The 16,602-nt window shown below is 57.4% G+C and overlaps 1 long non-coding RNA gene across 5 annotated transcripts; it reads left to right on the top strand.

Moving 5' to 3' along the window:
• Nucleotides 1-2,028: 2,028 nt before the first annotated feature.
• Nucleotides 2,029-16,257, top strand: LOC123622193. Of its 5 annotated transcripts, none has more exons than XR_006729434.1 (3): nt 2,029-2,272; nt 15,783-15,893; nt 15,996-16,257. It is a non-coding gene; the product is annotated as an uncharacterized LOC123622193 (long non-coding RNA). The 5 variants fall into 5 exon arrangements; XR_006729437.1 differs by lacking the exon at nt 2,029-2,272 and adding an exon at nt 2,718-2,793; XR_006729433.1 differs by lacking the exon at nt 2,029-2,272 and adding an exon at nt 12,789-12,805.
• Nucleotides 16,258-16,602: the final 345 nt, after the last annotated feature.

Here is a 16,602-nt window from a genome sequence, read left to right as displayed (position 1 = left end):
CAACAGAGTGAGACCCTGTTTCTAAAAAAATAAATAAGTAAAATTAAAAAATAATAACATAATGGCTAGATATATGCCTGTCTCCCCTTCCACACACTCAGGGAAGTGGGCCTTGCCCATGGTGCAGTGTGCAAAGCTTAGCCGAGGTGTCATCCCAACTCCACCTTTAACCTGCTGTGTGAGCAAGTCACTTAACCCCAGAGCAGGGCCGATGCCTTGTGCGACTCCTGGCAGCCTGAGCCAGAGCCTCCAGGTTCTGACTTTCAAAATGGGGCTATTTATGTCTATATATAAGGTTGTTGTAAATATGAAACTGGGCGATGTCAAGTGATCGCCCAGTGCCGGGCCCAGGTCTACCACACCCCAGGCTATAAGTTTGCCTCTGGGACCTGCATTTACCAGGAAATACCCACTGAGGACCGATTCAGTGTCAGCTCAGTGATGGGAGCTGCGAAAACAGGAGATGGTGCTGTCCCCACGATGGCCTTGTGGCGGAAGACAGACCCTGTCCAGAGGAGAAGCTGCTCTGGTGCTTTGAAGTCTCCTGGGAGGACCCTGGAGGGCCTGGGAGGCCTTCTTGGAGGACGAGGTGAAGACGCTGGGCCTCCAAGGCCAGGAGGGGCCAGGGGCTTAGAGGGAGAGGAAACAGAGTGATCCAGGGTGCTGGGTAGTGTGTGCAGGGGCCAGGGTGCAGCTCAGGGTGCAGTGTAGGGCCTAGAGCTGGAAGCAAGGGGGGCCTCTTTCCCTCTCCCCTCCCCCTTCTCTGCTTTCCACACTCCCCGGCCAGGCTTCCCTGACGGTCCCCTCTCCCCTGCCTTGGGGGGCCGTTAGGGGAGGGTAAGGAGGAGTGTGTGTCGGGGAGGAATGAGTGTTACCACTGCTGCCTGGTGGGGTACTGTGCTCATTTAGGGTGCGGCAGCTTGGCGCCAGGAGGGGCAGCGGGCCACCGTGCCTCAGCATCCCTCCTGGGAGCACTCTCTCCTTCCGCCTTGGCACTGGCTTCTCTGCGCCCTGCCCCGTCCCTGCGGGACACCCACACTCCTCGTGGACATTGGGGTGGGGGCTGAGCGGGCCAACAGAGACCCTGGCCCCGGCAGGGCCCGCTTGGGGAGTGGCGGGACGCACAGGGTCTCAGCCCGGAATCGGCCAGTCCAGAGTCTAAGTCCCGCCTCAGCCGCTCGCTCTGGCTGAGTCCCTTCCACACTCCTGCCTCAGTTTCTCCCCGGTAACATGAGCATCCCATGAGGCAGGCGCCCTAGCGCGCTGACGGCTCGCAGGGGCGGCCGCCGGGGCCGGTGGGCGGGGCAGGAAGGGGCGCTGCGGCCGCGGCTCCAGCCCCGGCGCCCGGCTCGCCCCGCTCCGCGCCCAGCCCGCGCCCCGCGCCCGCGGTCTTCTCCCCGCAACACCCTGCGCCCACACTGGGCGGCCGCACTCTTCGCCCCGCGCCCCGCGCCCCGCACCCCGCGCTCGGGCGGAGCCTCCTGGGCGCGCCGCCCGCCCGCCCGGCCGCGCAGGGAGCGGAGCCCGAGGAGGCGGAGGAGGAGCGGCTGCCACGCCCGGCCCTCCGCAGGCCCCCGAGGACGCCCGAGCGGTCGCAGCCCGCGGAGCCGCCGCCCGATGTCGCAGCAGCCGGGTTAGCCTCGCCGCGCGCCCCCGCCCCCTGCCCCCGGGCCCGGCCCGCGCTCACCCGCGCCCTTGCTGTTTTGCCAGCTGGCCGCGCCCCCCCCGCGCCCGCCGCCGACCAGGGCTCCTGGTGCCTGTGCCAGCTCAATGGGGCCGCCGACCTCGACGTTTCCGAAGGTAAGCGCGGGGCTCGAGGGCGCGCCCGCCCCAGCCGCCCCTGGAGCCACCGCCGGCCCCACCCCGCCCAGCCCCGCGGCCCCCCCACAGCCCTCGGGGCCGCCCTGGCCCGTCCCTCCCCGCCCCGGGACGCTGCCCTCGGCGTAGGGATCCCGCGACGGGAGATAGCGCGCGTCTACGCGGGCCACAGCGGGACTTGAGAGCGCGGACACTGACCCAGGCGCAGCCACAGGGCAGGGCCGGCGCTGCCGGGGTCAGAAGTGTCTGGGCCACTCCAGAGCCTGCACTCTCGAGGTCGAGAGGGAACCCGACAGAACCGGATTGGAACACGGTCTCCAGCCCTTGCCCGCTGTGCGCACCTGGGCAAATCCCTCCAGTTCTGTAAGCCGCAGCCTCTCCGGAGAACGGACACGATTGCGCCCACCTTGCTGCGAGGCTGGAAATGCGGGCGGGGTCTGGCACGGAGTCAGGGGTAAGACCTGGGTGCCCAGGAATTTAATTAGTCCCGCCGGGGCTACCACTCCAGCCGCGTCTACAGCGCTCCTGCCGTGGCCCCGCTGCCAGGGGTGCTGAGTCAGGCCAGCGCTGCTGCTACTGCTGCTTGGAGGAGCTTTTGCTGGCAAGTGACAGCCTCGTGGCAGCTCTGTGCCACTGGACAGGCGTCAGTGGGATGGACACCTGGACTTGCACCTCCTGGCAGGTGATCAGGGCAGGCGGTGCACGGCTGGTTTTTCTGCTCAAGTCCCCTGGGCCAGGGGCCACTCTGCGGCCTGAGAGGCTGAGGGGTTTCTTTCTGGCTGGAACAGGGGCAGCAAGTGGCCTGGGCAGGGCCCTGCCTGCACTGAATCCTGTCTTCACTCTGCCTGGCCCGGTGGCCTTGAGCAAGTCATTTACTCTCTCAGGGTCTCGGTTTCCCTTCTGTAAAATGGGGATGGTATTGCCTCGCTGGCAGCGTTGTGGCAGAGGTGGAGGGAGACCCCTGCCAGGCACATGGTAAGTGCCTAGAATCTTAGTTTTTGCTTTTCTCTTTTTTCCTCCCTTCAGAGGGTCAAGTGAGGTGGGTCACCTAAAGTAGAGGGCTGGTGGACGTGGGGAGAGTCGTGGTCTCTGTCACTTTATTTAACAAACATGCTGGGTTCGAAGTGCTTTCAAATCCACCTGTTGAAGCTTTGCCACATTATCCCTATTATATGGATAAGGAAACCGAGGCACAGAGAAGTTAAGGAACTTGCCCAAGGCCACACAGCTGGACGTGGCAGAGCCCCAGAGTCTGTACTCCTCCCAGGGCAGTTCTGCCTGCCTGTGCTGCACTGACAGCAAAGCAGAGGGCAGAGGCGGTGGCAGGGCTGGGGCTCCCATGCCCATGGGCAAGCTCCTCGGTCTGGCTCTCAGCCCCCTCAATCCGCTGCAGCCTCCTCCCCCGCCCCATCTCCCTCGTCACCTGCTCACGCTGAACGTCCTCCAGGGCCCTGAATGTGTCTGTCCTTTTCTTACCTCTCTGCTGTGGCCTGTGGGTTTCCTCCCGCTTGGGACACCTTCTCTGTCTCGGTTGTCCTCACCCCTAAGAGTCCTCCTGGACACTCCCCTTGAGGGCAGGGACTGCATCCAGTCATGTGTGCAGGACCTGGCCACTGCTTGGAGCATAGTGACACCTCAGTATGGAGTTGTTGACTGAATATTGATAAATGAGTGCACGAGTGAATGAATGAATGAGTGAATGCCACATGGTCTTTCTCTGCTTTCCAATAAAGGTGCAGGCAGGCTGGCTTTAGACCCCCCTCCACCGTATGCTTAGGGCTCCCCAGAGCCTGCCCTGCGCCGGCAATAGCTCATGGGAGATCATTGGCCTGGGTGTCAGACCCTGCGTTCCAAGTGCTAGTGCATGTGTGTCTGTGTGTGTCTGTATGCCTGTGTGTGTATCCAAGTGTGTCTGTGTATCTGTGTATCTGTATGGATGTGTCTGTGTAAGTGTCTGGGCCTGTGTGTGCGTGTGTGTGCGGGTGCTTGTGAGTATGGCCATTGAACTCTTTTTGGAATTAAAAAAATTACACAATGGATACATGATCACATGCATCTTGGAAAAACACTAACCAATATGGAAACAAGTGGAGTAAAAGAGCCAAGTCCTCTCCCAGCTGCTTCCATCCCAGGACCCACTACATCATTTGTGGGACTCAGCGCAAAAGTCAAATTCAGGGCCCTTTGTTCAAAAAGTAGGGAAAATGCAGTTAGAAGTACTCACTTTCTTCTGTGCTCTCACTCTCCACCTGTCATAGTGGTTTTATTTGCTATTTAATGTCAGCCTCTGTGCTGAGACACACTTGGTGCCCACATCTCCCTGCTGAGCTGAGCACTGAACACACGGGGGTGTCGCCAGCCCAGAGCATGGTGGTCCCTGCCATGATCCACCCCAGAGCCTCCCCAGGGGCGGAGGGTGGCAGGGACATGGGGACAAGGGGCAAAGAAGAGGAAGGGTGGGGTCCAGGGGCCCAGGGGCCAAGGGCCAGGCATCTAAAAACCTGGTCAGGGAGGTGGCCAGAAGCAGAACCACACTCCAAGCAAGGCTCTGTTCCATCGGACTTCACACCAGAAACACAAATTCAAAGATAAAATTATTAGGAATTTCAAGACTGTGGCTGCAGAGCATTAAAGCCCAAGTACGGGCCTCTTCCAGGCCTGGGCCCCCCGCGTAACGGCATGGGTCGACACCCGAGGCCGGTCCAGCTCCCGCCCCGTCTCCCTCCCAGGGGGTGATGGGTGATGGGCTGTAGAGCTCCAATAGCAGCAGCTCACACCGTGTGGGGCTTAGCAGGAGCCGGCACTCTGCAAGTGCTGCTCCTCTATTAACTGCTTTCTTTCATTCTGAAGACAGCCTGTGAGATAGTTGCTCTGTTTTACTGAGGCACAGAGAGGTTAAGTGACTTGCCTGAGGTCCAACAGCTAGCTAGTAAGTGCCAGTCCTGCTCCAAGCCTTCTACTCAGTCACTCTGTTCCTCCACCTCTCAACAAGGGCTGGAGCTCACTGCTGCTGTCAGAAAAAAGCAAATATTATTTTTTCATGTGTCTATGTGGAAACACCTCGGGCTTTTAGTTGCTTCCAGAAAAACGTAAAAGTCTCCATCCCAGTTGAGAACCGGGGTGGGCTGCCCCATTGGGATCTGCAGTGTCCCCTGCTTCCCCGACCCTAGGACAGCTTTCTTGAGTGCCCCAGGTGTTGCACAATCTGCACCCCTGCCCTGGGGTGTCCCTGCCACCTCTTTGCCTGGCCAACACCTGCACAGCCTTCAGGGGACCCCTGAGAGCCCCTTGGTGGGCTTCCCTGCCTTTCTCTGACACCTAAAGGGAAGGGTCAATTTCAACATCGAATACGCAGCGTCTGACTTGTCCTTGGGGTCACACACCAAATGTTTGATAAGTGAATGAGTGAAATTGTCTGAAATCTAATTAGCACACCCTGATGAAAAACAATTCAGAAAATGGGGGTCTTAGTCCATTTGGGCCGCTATGGCAACATTCCATAGACTGGGTGGTTTCGGGCAACAGAACTTGGTCTCATCTCCCACAGTTCTGGAGGCTGGCAGGTCCGAGACCAAGGCGCCGCAGACTCAGCATCTGGTGAGGACCCACTTCCTGGATCACAGATGGCGCCTTCTCACTGTGCCCTTGTGGGGTGGGAGGGGCAAACTAGCTCTCTTGGTCCTATTTTGTAAAGGCTCTAATTTCCTCCTAACCACCTCCCAGGGACCCCACCTCCTAATACTATCACATTGAGGGTTAGCATTTCAACATATGAATTTGGGGGGGATACAAACATTCAGTCCATAGCAGGGGGGATTTCTGAGGGATTGTGCACAGGTTCAAGGACAGGGCCGAGTGTTAGGTGTGTGCAGTTAGCACAGTGGTCACAGATAATGCATGTTGCCAATTTGCAGCCCTGGGTGCAGTGTAGTGGCTTTGCCTGTGTTCTGTGTGCGTGCGCGTGTTTGCCAGCGTACTCTCCAGAGCTGCGGTTCACTGGGTCCTTATGTGTGAGCCTGGCACTGCTGCAACATTATGCCACTACCTCGCTTGTCCTCGTGTCTGCCTGTGAGGGGTGGGTACAGCCCTGTCCCCATTTTACAGAGGAGAACACTGAGGCGCAGCGAGGCTGAGCAGTGTGTGTCAGGCCACTCAGCAGCAGGCGGTGGAGCCAAGATCTGACCCTGCTCCTCCTGCCTCCGCTGGACTGTGAGCTGGTCTCCCGGTGTCTAAATTTAGGTTCTGTTCTGTGCTTCCTTGTCCGGAAATGAGCTATTGTCAGGGCCGCGCCTGCTCGCAGAGCCCCAGTCTGAGCGCGCAGCGTTTCCCTGGCATCGCGGTGCGCAGGGCTGGGAGCCAGAGCCACAGGCTGGGCACTGGGGAGGGTGGGAGGATGTGGAGATCCTTTCCTAGGTCTAAAGGGACCGGTTGCTCAGGCTTTCGTCCAGGCTTGGCCCAGCGCAGGGCTCCATGTTGGGTCAGGTGTGGCTGCGTGCTGGGGGGACACTGTTGCATGCTCTCTTGCGCACCCCTGGCTGGAGGCCAGCATCCCCGTCAGAGCCTTACCAACCATGTAGTCTCTGCCCAACAGTCTCTCCGCAGCAGGAATCGGAAACCCAACCTAGTCTGACCCAAGCATGCAGCTGATTGGGTGGATTGTTGGGACGTTCAGGGGATGCCCTGGTTTTCAGGGAGGCTGGATACAGGTGCCTTTCTCCTTGTCAGGAGGCAAAGCCAGCAGTAAGGGGTCACAGACCTCCAGATCCCAGCAGGAGACCTTGGGAAGGGCTCTCTTCCCACCGTGGGCCAATCTCTCTGTCCCTGTGGATGGGCTCTCCTGCTGCAGGGGACGGGGCCCCTTGCATGACAGCCCTACTGGTTCCACAGGTAACAGATGGTGGCTGAGGGTAGTGTTAGTCCTATTAGCTGGCATTTATTGGGCACTTGCTGCAGGCCAGGCATAGGCTGAGCACATTAGGTGTATTAGACGCTGTCTCGATGACAGGTATTGTTATTACAACCACTTTGTAGGTGATGCCGTGAGCTGTGGTGAGGTTCGGAGAAGTCACTTGCCCTAAGTCCCACAGCCAGGGGCTGTCCAGCTGGGGGTGGGCATCTTTAAGAGGGCAGGTGCTGAGGCTGCTCAGAAGCAGTTGGTCACCCCCTTCCTCCCGCCCCATCTAGCAGGTGCCGGCCTCTGGTTGACAGGGCAGGAGGAGAGGCCCAGGGCAGGAAGGGTTTGCCTGGAGTCGCACAGCACGTCAGGGCAGAACTGGGGCCGTAGGGGACGCACCCACTTCAGGCCGAGGGCCTTTCCGCCTTCCCGCGTTGCCTGGGTCTTTGCTGCCCAGGTTGAGGAACAGGCTGCTGCGGCCTGTGCCGCGGCTCCGCCTCCTGCCCTTCTTCACCTCTCCTGCTCTTGCCCAAGCTGTGTCTCCTCTTTTCTGGACAACTCGAGAGCCTCCCTGTCCAGATCCCCCTGTGACTCCCTAAAATAGCCACGTGGACCTCCGCTGTGGCCCTCTCCCCAGCACTCTTTCCAGGCAGCCTTCTGGCCCTGCGCACGTGGGCTCTCTCCTGCCCCAGGGCCCTTCCCCCTGCTGCGCCCTCAGCTCCTGGTGCCAGCGCAGTGCTCGCCCTTCCTCATCCTTCAGGTCTCAGTTTTCCTGTCCTCTCTCTGAGAGGCCTTCCTTGCCTCCCACCCAAAGCCGCCACACCCAGCGAATCCATCGGAGCACATCTGTTTGTTGCTGACCTTGCACCTGGCAGCCCCATCTGTGAGGTCCCTGAGAACTCGTCCGACCTCCTCCCTCTGTGTCGTCAGGGTCTGAGCTACAGTCCCTGCTCAGTGGCTGCTGTGGTCCCAATGCAGCAGGTGTGTGGGGTAACACCAGTGAGTGGGCCAAATATTCTCCCCAGACTTTTAATGTCAGTGTAGCAGGACTGCAGTAAGGTGAATTTAAAGTGACCATTTCCCTTCTTTCTCAGGGAAGGACTCCATTATCAAATGAGGTGTAATTCACCATGACCTCCTCGAGGGCCGGCCCATAACTCCCCCGTGGTATCTACCGAGGAGGCGGTGCTGCCTCTGTCCTCCCACCTCTGGCTCTCTCTGCCCTGGTCTGCACCCTGTCAGGTGGATCCTGTCAAAGGCACACCTGCACCTCTGCTCGGGAGAATTTGGGGTGGGTTTTGCCAACCAGAGGCATTGCCAGGAGCTTGGAGGGCAGGTGGGGAGTGAGGCTGGCGTGTTGCCTCTGCACCCCCTCCTTCCTTTGGGGGTAGCTGCATCAGCCCATGATCATAACCCGACCCCGGGGTAGCCTCAAAAGACATTGTGAATCCTCCCAGCAGTAAAACTTGGGGTGCTGCATCTGGTTGTCCGACTTGCTAGGAAGGAAGGTGATGGCCCGAGGTAGAGGTGTGCCCTAATGCGCGGGCCGTCGGGCTGCGCAGAGGCTTGGAAAGGACAAGCTCAGAGGAGGATGGCAAGGTGGCCTGGGAGGAGGTGTGCGGTTGGGCCTTTAGACTGAGGACAGGGTGGGAAGGTACTTGTGCCCCGCGGTGGTCAGGGTTCCTCAGAGAAGCAGAGCCAATAGGAGACATGCACACATGCAGACACACACACACACACACACACACACACACACACGGAATTAGCTCACATTGTTACGGAGGCTGAGAGGTCCCATGACCTCTGTCTGTGAGCCGGAGCCAGGGGCACTGGTGGGCAGTGCCAGGCTGAAGGCCTGGGTGCTGGGAGACTGATGGGGGGGCATGAGTGCCCCGGTGGAAGACTGACCCCCCCCCACCCCCAAGCCCTGCGTTCAGGCCGTGAGAGCGGATGATGTCTTCCTCTGCCTTTCGTTCTGTTCAGGTCCTCAGCGGACTGGCTGAGGCCCCCGCACTGGGGAGGTCCGTCTGCTTTGCTCGGTCCACGGATTCCAGTGCTAACCTCCTCTGGAAACACCCTCACACATGCACCCACAAGCACTGGCCACCTGGCGGCATCCCCTGGCCCTGTCAAGTTGACACATAGCATTAGCCATCCCACGCCCCATGCTGTGGCTCCAGAGGCATCCGGTACACAGGAGGTTTCCATCATCAACGGCCACCATAACCCGCCTGAGGACGCCAGGCAGCCTCTCCCCCAGCTGCCCGAGGACTCGCTCAGGGCATCCTGCACGGAAAAGGGCAGAGATGGAGGACAGCTGTAAAACATGGACTTCCGCTCTCCAGGGTGGAGCTGGTCACTGCCGCTGCTGAGGACCCAGTCTCCAACACCAGGGGACAACAGTGACCTTGGGTATGGCAGCATTACCCGGGGAGACCAGCTAGCACCCCATGGCAGGTTGGTTTCCTTGTTCCCAGGGGGATGGATACATGAATCAGACGCAGAGTTGCCTGCCCTGCCCACGTGCTTCTGTCAGCAGTATAGTTACAGAATTCCTCCGTCATAGTCACCATAGCCCAGAAACGTCACTGCCATTTGAAGGATTCATGCTGTGACGCGGAGTGCGGCAAAGGGCTCTCACCCACGGATTCCCTTGTCATCGCCCAGAAGCAGCTGGTTTGATAGAGGGGGAAGAGCCTGCCGAAGGCTGCTGTGCCAGCGTCAGGTACCGCCCCCCCCAAGGTGGGGTGTGCCCTGAAGCAGGACACGTGTACCTCAAGCCAGCGCTGACTGCACTGTGCCAGCTAATCCGTGGCCACGTGCGCAGGGAGGAGGGCAGCAGATGGAGTTAGGAGGAGCCCCTCACTGTCGCACGATAACCGGGCATCAGATAATGTATCATCCAAAGCAGGACACTTTAGAGCACGAAGGGGTGTGTTATCAATAATTACACAGGACAATCCAAGGCATACGATGGCGCTGCTGGTTTGCTGGGGCTGTGCTACGGTCCGAGTGTTGGTGTCCCCCAAATCCATGTGTTGAAATCTCACCCTCGGTGCAGGGGTATTAAAAGGCGGGGCCTTGAGGAGGTGATGAGGTCATGAGGGTGGAGCCCTCGAGTGTGGGATTAGTGCCCTTCTTAAAGAGGCATGAGGGGGCCTGTCTGCCCCTCCCCCACGCGTGGGCGCGGTGCGAAGGTGCTGTCCCTGAAGAGCCCTTGTCAGATGCCAGATCTGCTGGCACTTGGTCTTGGACTTCCCACCCTCTAGAATCACTCAGTTCTGTTGTTTATAAATGACTCAGCCTAAGGTATTTTGTTGTAGCAGTCCAGATTGACTAAGACAGGCTGCCTTAACGGAGTGCCACAAACGGAGTGGCTGAAACAATGGAAACTGATTGTCACCCAGCTCTGGAGGCCGGAAGCCTGAGGTCCTGTGTCAGCTGGACCGGTTTCTCCTGAGGGGTGAGAGGGAGGCTCCGTCCCAGGCTCCGGTCCCAGCTTCCTGTGACTGGCTGGCAGTCTTGCAGACATGTGACCCTGATTTCTGCCTTTTGTCATGTGCTGTTCTCCCTGCATGTTTGTCTCTGTGTCCACATTTCCCCTTTTTGTAAGGACACAGTCATATTGGATTAAGGACAGACCCAACTTACTCCAGTGTGACCTCATCTTAACTAATTACACCTGCAATGACCCTATTTCCAAATAAGGTCACAATCTGAGGCACTGGGGTTAGGATTTCAACATATGGATTTTGGGGGGACATAAGTCAATCTATGACAGTCACCCCCTTAATAACTCCTTGAAGTGTCTTTGCCTCCAGTCCCTTGGGTGTGGTGTGTTGGGGGTCCTGTGCCCATTGCCTCCACTGGGGAGCAGGGTCACAGTTCTGTGATGCTGGACACTGGGACCAAGGCCACTTGTCCTGCTGCTGAGCTGCCTGGGGGAGAAGGGGGTGCTGTGATGAGGGGTGACTGGCCCCAATTACCAGAGGGAAATTGGGTCCCTACTTCTTGCTCTCTGGAGCCCAGAGGACCCCCTGGAATGTTTCTTAGTACTGACATGTCTAATGAAAAAGGTCAGTACCCACAGAGCTGGAGCACGACAGAGCCAGATGGCAGTTACGCTCGGGTCACTCCCCAGGTGGGGCACCAGGGGCCTGTGGGTGGCTGGAGGGAGAGGAGGGGCTGCCGATTTTCCCCTTCCCCTTCGCTCGCCTTTCCTGGCCACCCGGAAGGAAGAGTCTGGTGGAACAGTGCTGTGGTGCAGGTTCTGGGCAGGGGCATGGCGGGTGGCATCTCCCTTGGTGACGAGGTCACTGATAGGATCTTGTGCTTCCTCTGTGTCGGGGTGAGCGTTTCGCATCTGAAAGGGGGCAAAAGGGGGCAAGAATGGCTACTGAGTGCAGCTTTGTGGGATCCCCTCATGTCACTCCTGGATCTATGTCACACCCTTCTCTGTCTGGTGTGGTGCCCTGGGGGCTGCATCACCTGAGCCCCCGCCCTCTGGCTGCCATCAGGCTGTGGCCAGCGGGAGGCTCCAGCTGGAGGTGGCGGGAGGAGGGAGAGGTGGGGTGTCCTCTGTCCCTCCCCTGCTTTGGTGCTGCAGTGCTGGGGGTGGCTGCATCCTCCGTGGACCGTCTCTCATGGTCCCGGTTCTCCTTGTGTTCCTGCAGCCGCCTCCTCCCTCACCCACTCAGCCCGGAGGGGAGCAGCCTCCTGTCCTCACTCGTGCCTGGACACGGTGCCTGGCACGCTGCGCCTCGGCTGCCTTAACCCCGCCCTCACCTCTGCGGGTCTCCATTCACTTCTCTTCCGTCCAGCCAGCTGGGGTGAACTCTGCCTCCAGCGGAACTCTGCCGAGGGGAACTGGGGAATGAATAGGCCACCCCGAGACTGGACCTCTTCTCCACCACTCACAAGATATCAGGCAATTGGTGCCACCTCCCAGAGCCTCTTTGTCAAGTTAGGACAGTAAGGTCCAATTTCACAGGTGTTTATAAGTGTAGTAGAGAGATTAATGCCCCCATGTCCACGTCCTAGTCCCAGAGCCTGTGAATGCGTTACCATACATGGCAAAGGGACTTTGCAGATGTGGGGAGGGGTCTTGGGTTGGGGAGGGCAGGCTGGATTGCCTGGATTAACCTCAAGGTCCTTGTAGGAGGGGGGCAGGAGGTCAGTGTCAGAGAAGGAGATGGGACGACACGAGCAGAGGGGAGAGGGAGAGAAAGGGGAAGACGGAGAAAGACTGGAGAATGCTGTGCCAATGGCTTTGAAGATGGAGGGAGGGGCCCCGAGCCAAGGAATTTGGGTGCTTCTAGAAGCTGGAAATGGCCAGACATGGCTTCTCCCCTGAAGGCTCCAGAAGGAATGAAGCCCTGCCCACCCCTTGATTTTAGCCCAGGGAGACTGATCTCAGACTTCTGACTTCCAGAACTATAAAATAGTAAGTTTTGGTTGTTCTAAGCTACTGAGTTTGTGGAAATTTGTTACAGCAGCCATAGGAAACTTACACAATGAGAATTAATAATAATCCTAATAAAAACACAGGCAGACTACCTGTCACAGAGCAGGTGCTAGGGAAAGTCACTGCATTTGGGAACAATGGGCTCAGGCCGCCCCCTGTTTGGGAAACGTGGATCTGTAGGCCCAGATGTGGAACACACGCAAAGCCCTGCTGTCTTTGCTGGGTCCTTGGTCACCACCTGCCTCGTCCTCACCCACATCATCTTCTTCCTCCACTTCTAAAGTCCCTCCACTTTCTCTCCTGTTCTAGTCATCTGTGGCTGCCTAAAAAACTACTTTGTGATGTACCAGATGAAAACAGCCATTTGATTTTATTTCATCCTTTTTTTTTTTTTTTGGAAGACAGAGTCTTGCTCTGTCGCCCTAGCTAGACTGCAGTGGTGTCATCATAGCTTCCCAAAACCTCAGACTCCTGGGCTCCAGTGATCCTCCTGCCTCAGCCACCTGAGTAGCTGGGACCATAGGCATGCACCACCATGCCCGGCTAATTTTTCTATTTTTTTTTTGTAGGGATGGGATCTTGCTCTTGTTCCTCCTGCCTTGGCCTCCCAGAATGCTAGAATTACAGGGGTAAGCCACCATACCCGGCCGTATTCCACGGTTTTGTGAGCCGGGAGTGGAGGCAGGGCTCAGCTGGATGATTCGTCTGCTGTAGGTTGCATTGACCAAGGTTGCTGGGTGGTATCCAGTAGAGGATGGCCTGGGCTGGATGGCCCAAGGCAGCATCCCTCTCGTGTCTGGTGCCTTGGTGGGGACGGCAGGGAGCTGGGCTCAGCTGGGCCTACTGCCTGAGCACAGGCATCTGGCCTGTTCAGCGTGACAGCCCAGGGTGGTGGAACTTCTCCCGTGGTACTCAGGGCTCTTAGCATAATGTCCAGTGAACAAGGTAGCAATTATGTGGCCTTTGATGACCCAGCTTTGGATGTCCTACAGCCTCACCTCTGCTATACTCTTGGTTGAGTGGGTCACAAGCCCACCAGACTCAAGACAGGGGGCAGGGGGGAGTGTCAAAGGACTTGTGGTGGTGTTTTAAAACCACTACCACACTTTTTACCTCCAAACAGTTTTATTTTCTCCTTCTCCAGCTGGGAGTTTTGGTTACTTTCCTTCCATTGGGCTTGTTCTCTGTGCCATGTGTTTGTTCCTTTGTTCTACAAACATCACCTGAACACACACCTTGGACCACAGTCTGTGCCGGAGCCCAGAGAGCGCATTAGGAGCGCGCATGCATGAGCACTTGGGCTAGGGGCTCTGTAAGTGCCTTCTGGGTATTAACCCCTTGGGGTAGGCAGGTGCATTTCTTATTCCCAGCTTACACATATGGAAACTGAGGTGTAGAAGGGGAAGAGGCTTACCTGTGGCTACTCAGCCAACATGTGGGAAACCTGGGCTTTGAACTTGAGAAACGCACCTGGAGAGCTCCCTGTTTAACCACCAGGCTACGCAGTCCTGGAGGCAAGGAAGTTACGGTGTTGGACCTCCAGGAGGGCTCTCCTGGTCGAGAGAGACTAAAATAAAAGTGTCACCCTAAGGTGCTCTCCAAAATATTATAGGCTGGCTGCCCTGAAGCCTCCTGCATGGAGTGACAGGTGGCCAGTTCTGCCTTTGCTTCTTGGAGTAGAAAATGCTCAGCTGGGTCTAGGAGGATGAAGGGGAACAGCATTCCCAGCAGAGAGAACAGCGTGCGCTTCGGATTGCAGTTGCAGGAGTGTGTGTCTTGTTAGCGAAGCGCAGGGAGCCCCGGGCAGCTGGGAGTAGGCAGCCCAGCAGGAAACTGCAGGTGATGGGGCTGGGGAGGGCGGCCGGGGCATCCTGGCCAGGGCCTCACGTGCTGGCTGAGAGGCTGTCCGTTGGCCTGAGAGCTCTAGGGGGGACCTGCTAACTGGGCAAGGGAGCTGATGTGTGTTTTGGGATGTGTAGGCTGGTGGGTTGTTATCAGTCTCATTTTACCAGCTGTCAGGGGGCTGTGAGGCCCAGAGAGGTTGAGTGACTCAACCGAGGTCAACAGCGAGTTCGGAAGTGTGGAGGTGAGACTACATCCCAGGCCTGTGGGACCAGCTGCTGGCTGTTAGCCCACCTGCTAGGACCTCAGCTGCACTTTGTGCTGTGGTGACAAGGTGACAGGTTAAAAATAGAGTGCTATAGTGGTGCCAGTCCTTTATTAGTTCAGGTGAGGGCTGGTCTTGTCACTTTTTAAAAATACTCCTCTGCAAGTGTCGCCTGAGCATATTTATCCCCAAATATTCCCCGGGAACTTTGTCTTAATAAGTGTGCACATGACAGGACTGTCAGGGCAGGACCAATGATGGCCGCACATAGTAAGCACCCCCGGGTGCTGGGCCCTGTGTGGGAAAGTAGCGAGCGCAGCGTGGCGCCCCTGTTATCCTCCTGTTAGAGATGAGGAGAGGTCACTTGGGGTTGCATGGCCTGCAGGGCCACCTGGTGGTTACGCTACAGTGGCAGGAGGGAGTGGGTACTAACGGTCTCACTTTGCAGGTCAAGAAGTGGAGCCCTTGCCCAGGGAGGCTCGGTGGCAAGTGGCATGCAGGGCCTTGGTGTCCCTCGTGCAGTGGGGACCCTTGCCTCGGCCGGAGGTGTTATCACACAGGGACATTTACAAGGCACTTGCTACAGCCTGGTCTGTGCCGTGTGCTCACGCGCCTGCTTACACACACTGGCTTGTGTCCATCCCTGCCACAGTCCTGTGAGGCAGGTGTCGTGATGTTCCCATTGTACAGATGGGGACGCTGAGCACGTCAGCTTCGGTGTTTTGTGAAGAGCAGAGTTTGCTGTGATGCAAACCTGGAGCCAGAGTCTTTGCTCTTCTCTGCCATGTCGGTCCCCAGCCACGCCTGAGTGTGTATGTGTATGTGTGTGTGTGTGACGGTGGGGGATGGTCACACTGCAGATAGGAGTGGTGGGAAGCAGGCGTCTTGGTGCCAGTGCAGGAGTTAGCGAGGATCTGTGTTTGTCATTCATTCATTCACCTGTTCACATTGAGAGTGCTCCTACTACACACCCGCCACTGTTCCAGGGAAATAGCAGCAAGACAGATGGGGCCATGCTCTCAAGCATGTCAACCATCAGGTGGCTTCCAATGGTAATAAATACAATGGAGGACATAGAACAAGGAGCCAGTGACGGGCAACTCCAGATGGAGGGTGGTCAGGGAAGGCCTCCTGGAGGAGGTGACTTTTTAGCTGGGACCTGAGAAAGATATAGGGAAAGGAGTCCCAGGCAGAGGCAGAGCAGGTGAAAGCCCAGGAGTGAAATGAGACTGGGGTGTTCTGGGGCAGCGAGGAGGCCGGTGTGGCTGGAGCAGAGTGGGGGAGAGGGGCAGAGGTGGGAAAGTGATGTGGTCCAATTTCCATTTTTATAAGATCAATCTTCCTGCTCCATGGGGCATGGACTTATGTGGGAGAGGGGCAGAGTGGAAACTAGGGGTGACTTTGGAGGCTACTGCAGTGTGGGGGTGAGCGATGATGGTGGCTTAGCCTGGCGAGGAGCTCCAGAGATTGGAAGGAGGACTAATTCATTTGTTCAACAGATACTCACTGAGCACCTTCCAGATGGCAGAACTGAGCTGATGGTGGATCTGTCAGTGAACAGATAACACATAAAAGTAGGAGACCACGTTGGGTGATAGTACTGCCGAGAGGTAAGGAGGGGCTGCCGAGTGCCAGGCGCTGTTCACTGGGGAGGTGGGCAGCAGGGAGGTGCACCGCCCAGATCCCGCTTCAAGAAAGACTTCGCTGTTCAGTCTCGAGCGTGCAGTTGCGTGATGCCTCCAGATATTGGAGCAGAGGCCACACTCTTCCCAGCAGCCACTGCATCAATGACTGCACCCCCAAGGGGGTTCTGGGGGTGCAGAACAACAGCCTTTGCTCCAGAGCTTGCCATGGGTCGGCCGAGACCGTGAAGTCAGATCTGCACAACCGGCTGAGGCTCCACCTGCCCAGGCTGGCTCCTCCAAGTTTTATTTTTAGCACGTGTTACCTCCCAATAAACTCTTGCATTCCTAACTCTGACTCTGAACTCCAGTGCAGGGTAATGGCGTGTTTAACCGTCTAAGAACCGGCAAGCTGAGGACGTGCCGCTTTTGCCCCCTCACCTGCGGTGCGTGTGGGTCCCAGGGGCTCCGCGTCCTCGCCAGCGCTCGGTCTCGTCAGTTTCTCAGTTTTAGCCATTCTCATAGGTCGGGTGGTATCCTATTGTGATTTTAATTTGCATTTCCTTAATGGTTAAAGATATTGAGCATCTTTTTATGTGCTTATTTGAGGCTTTAAAAGTTTCATAGTTTTAGGTTTTACATTTAGGTCTGTGATGGATTTTGAACCACTTTTTCTGAGGTGTGAGGTATATGTCCA

The sequence above is a fragment of the Lemur catta genome, chromosome 17, assembly GCF_020740605.2.
Source record: "Lemur catta isolate mLemCat1 chromosome 17, mLemCat1.pri, whole genome shotgun sequence".
Classification (NCBI taxonomy): Eukaryota; Metazoa; Chordata; class Mammalia; order Primates; family Lemuridae; genus Lemur; species Lemur catta.
This window is presented reverse-complemented; position numbering and strand designations above follow the sequence as displayed.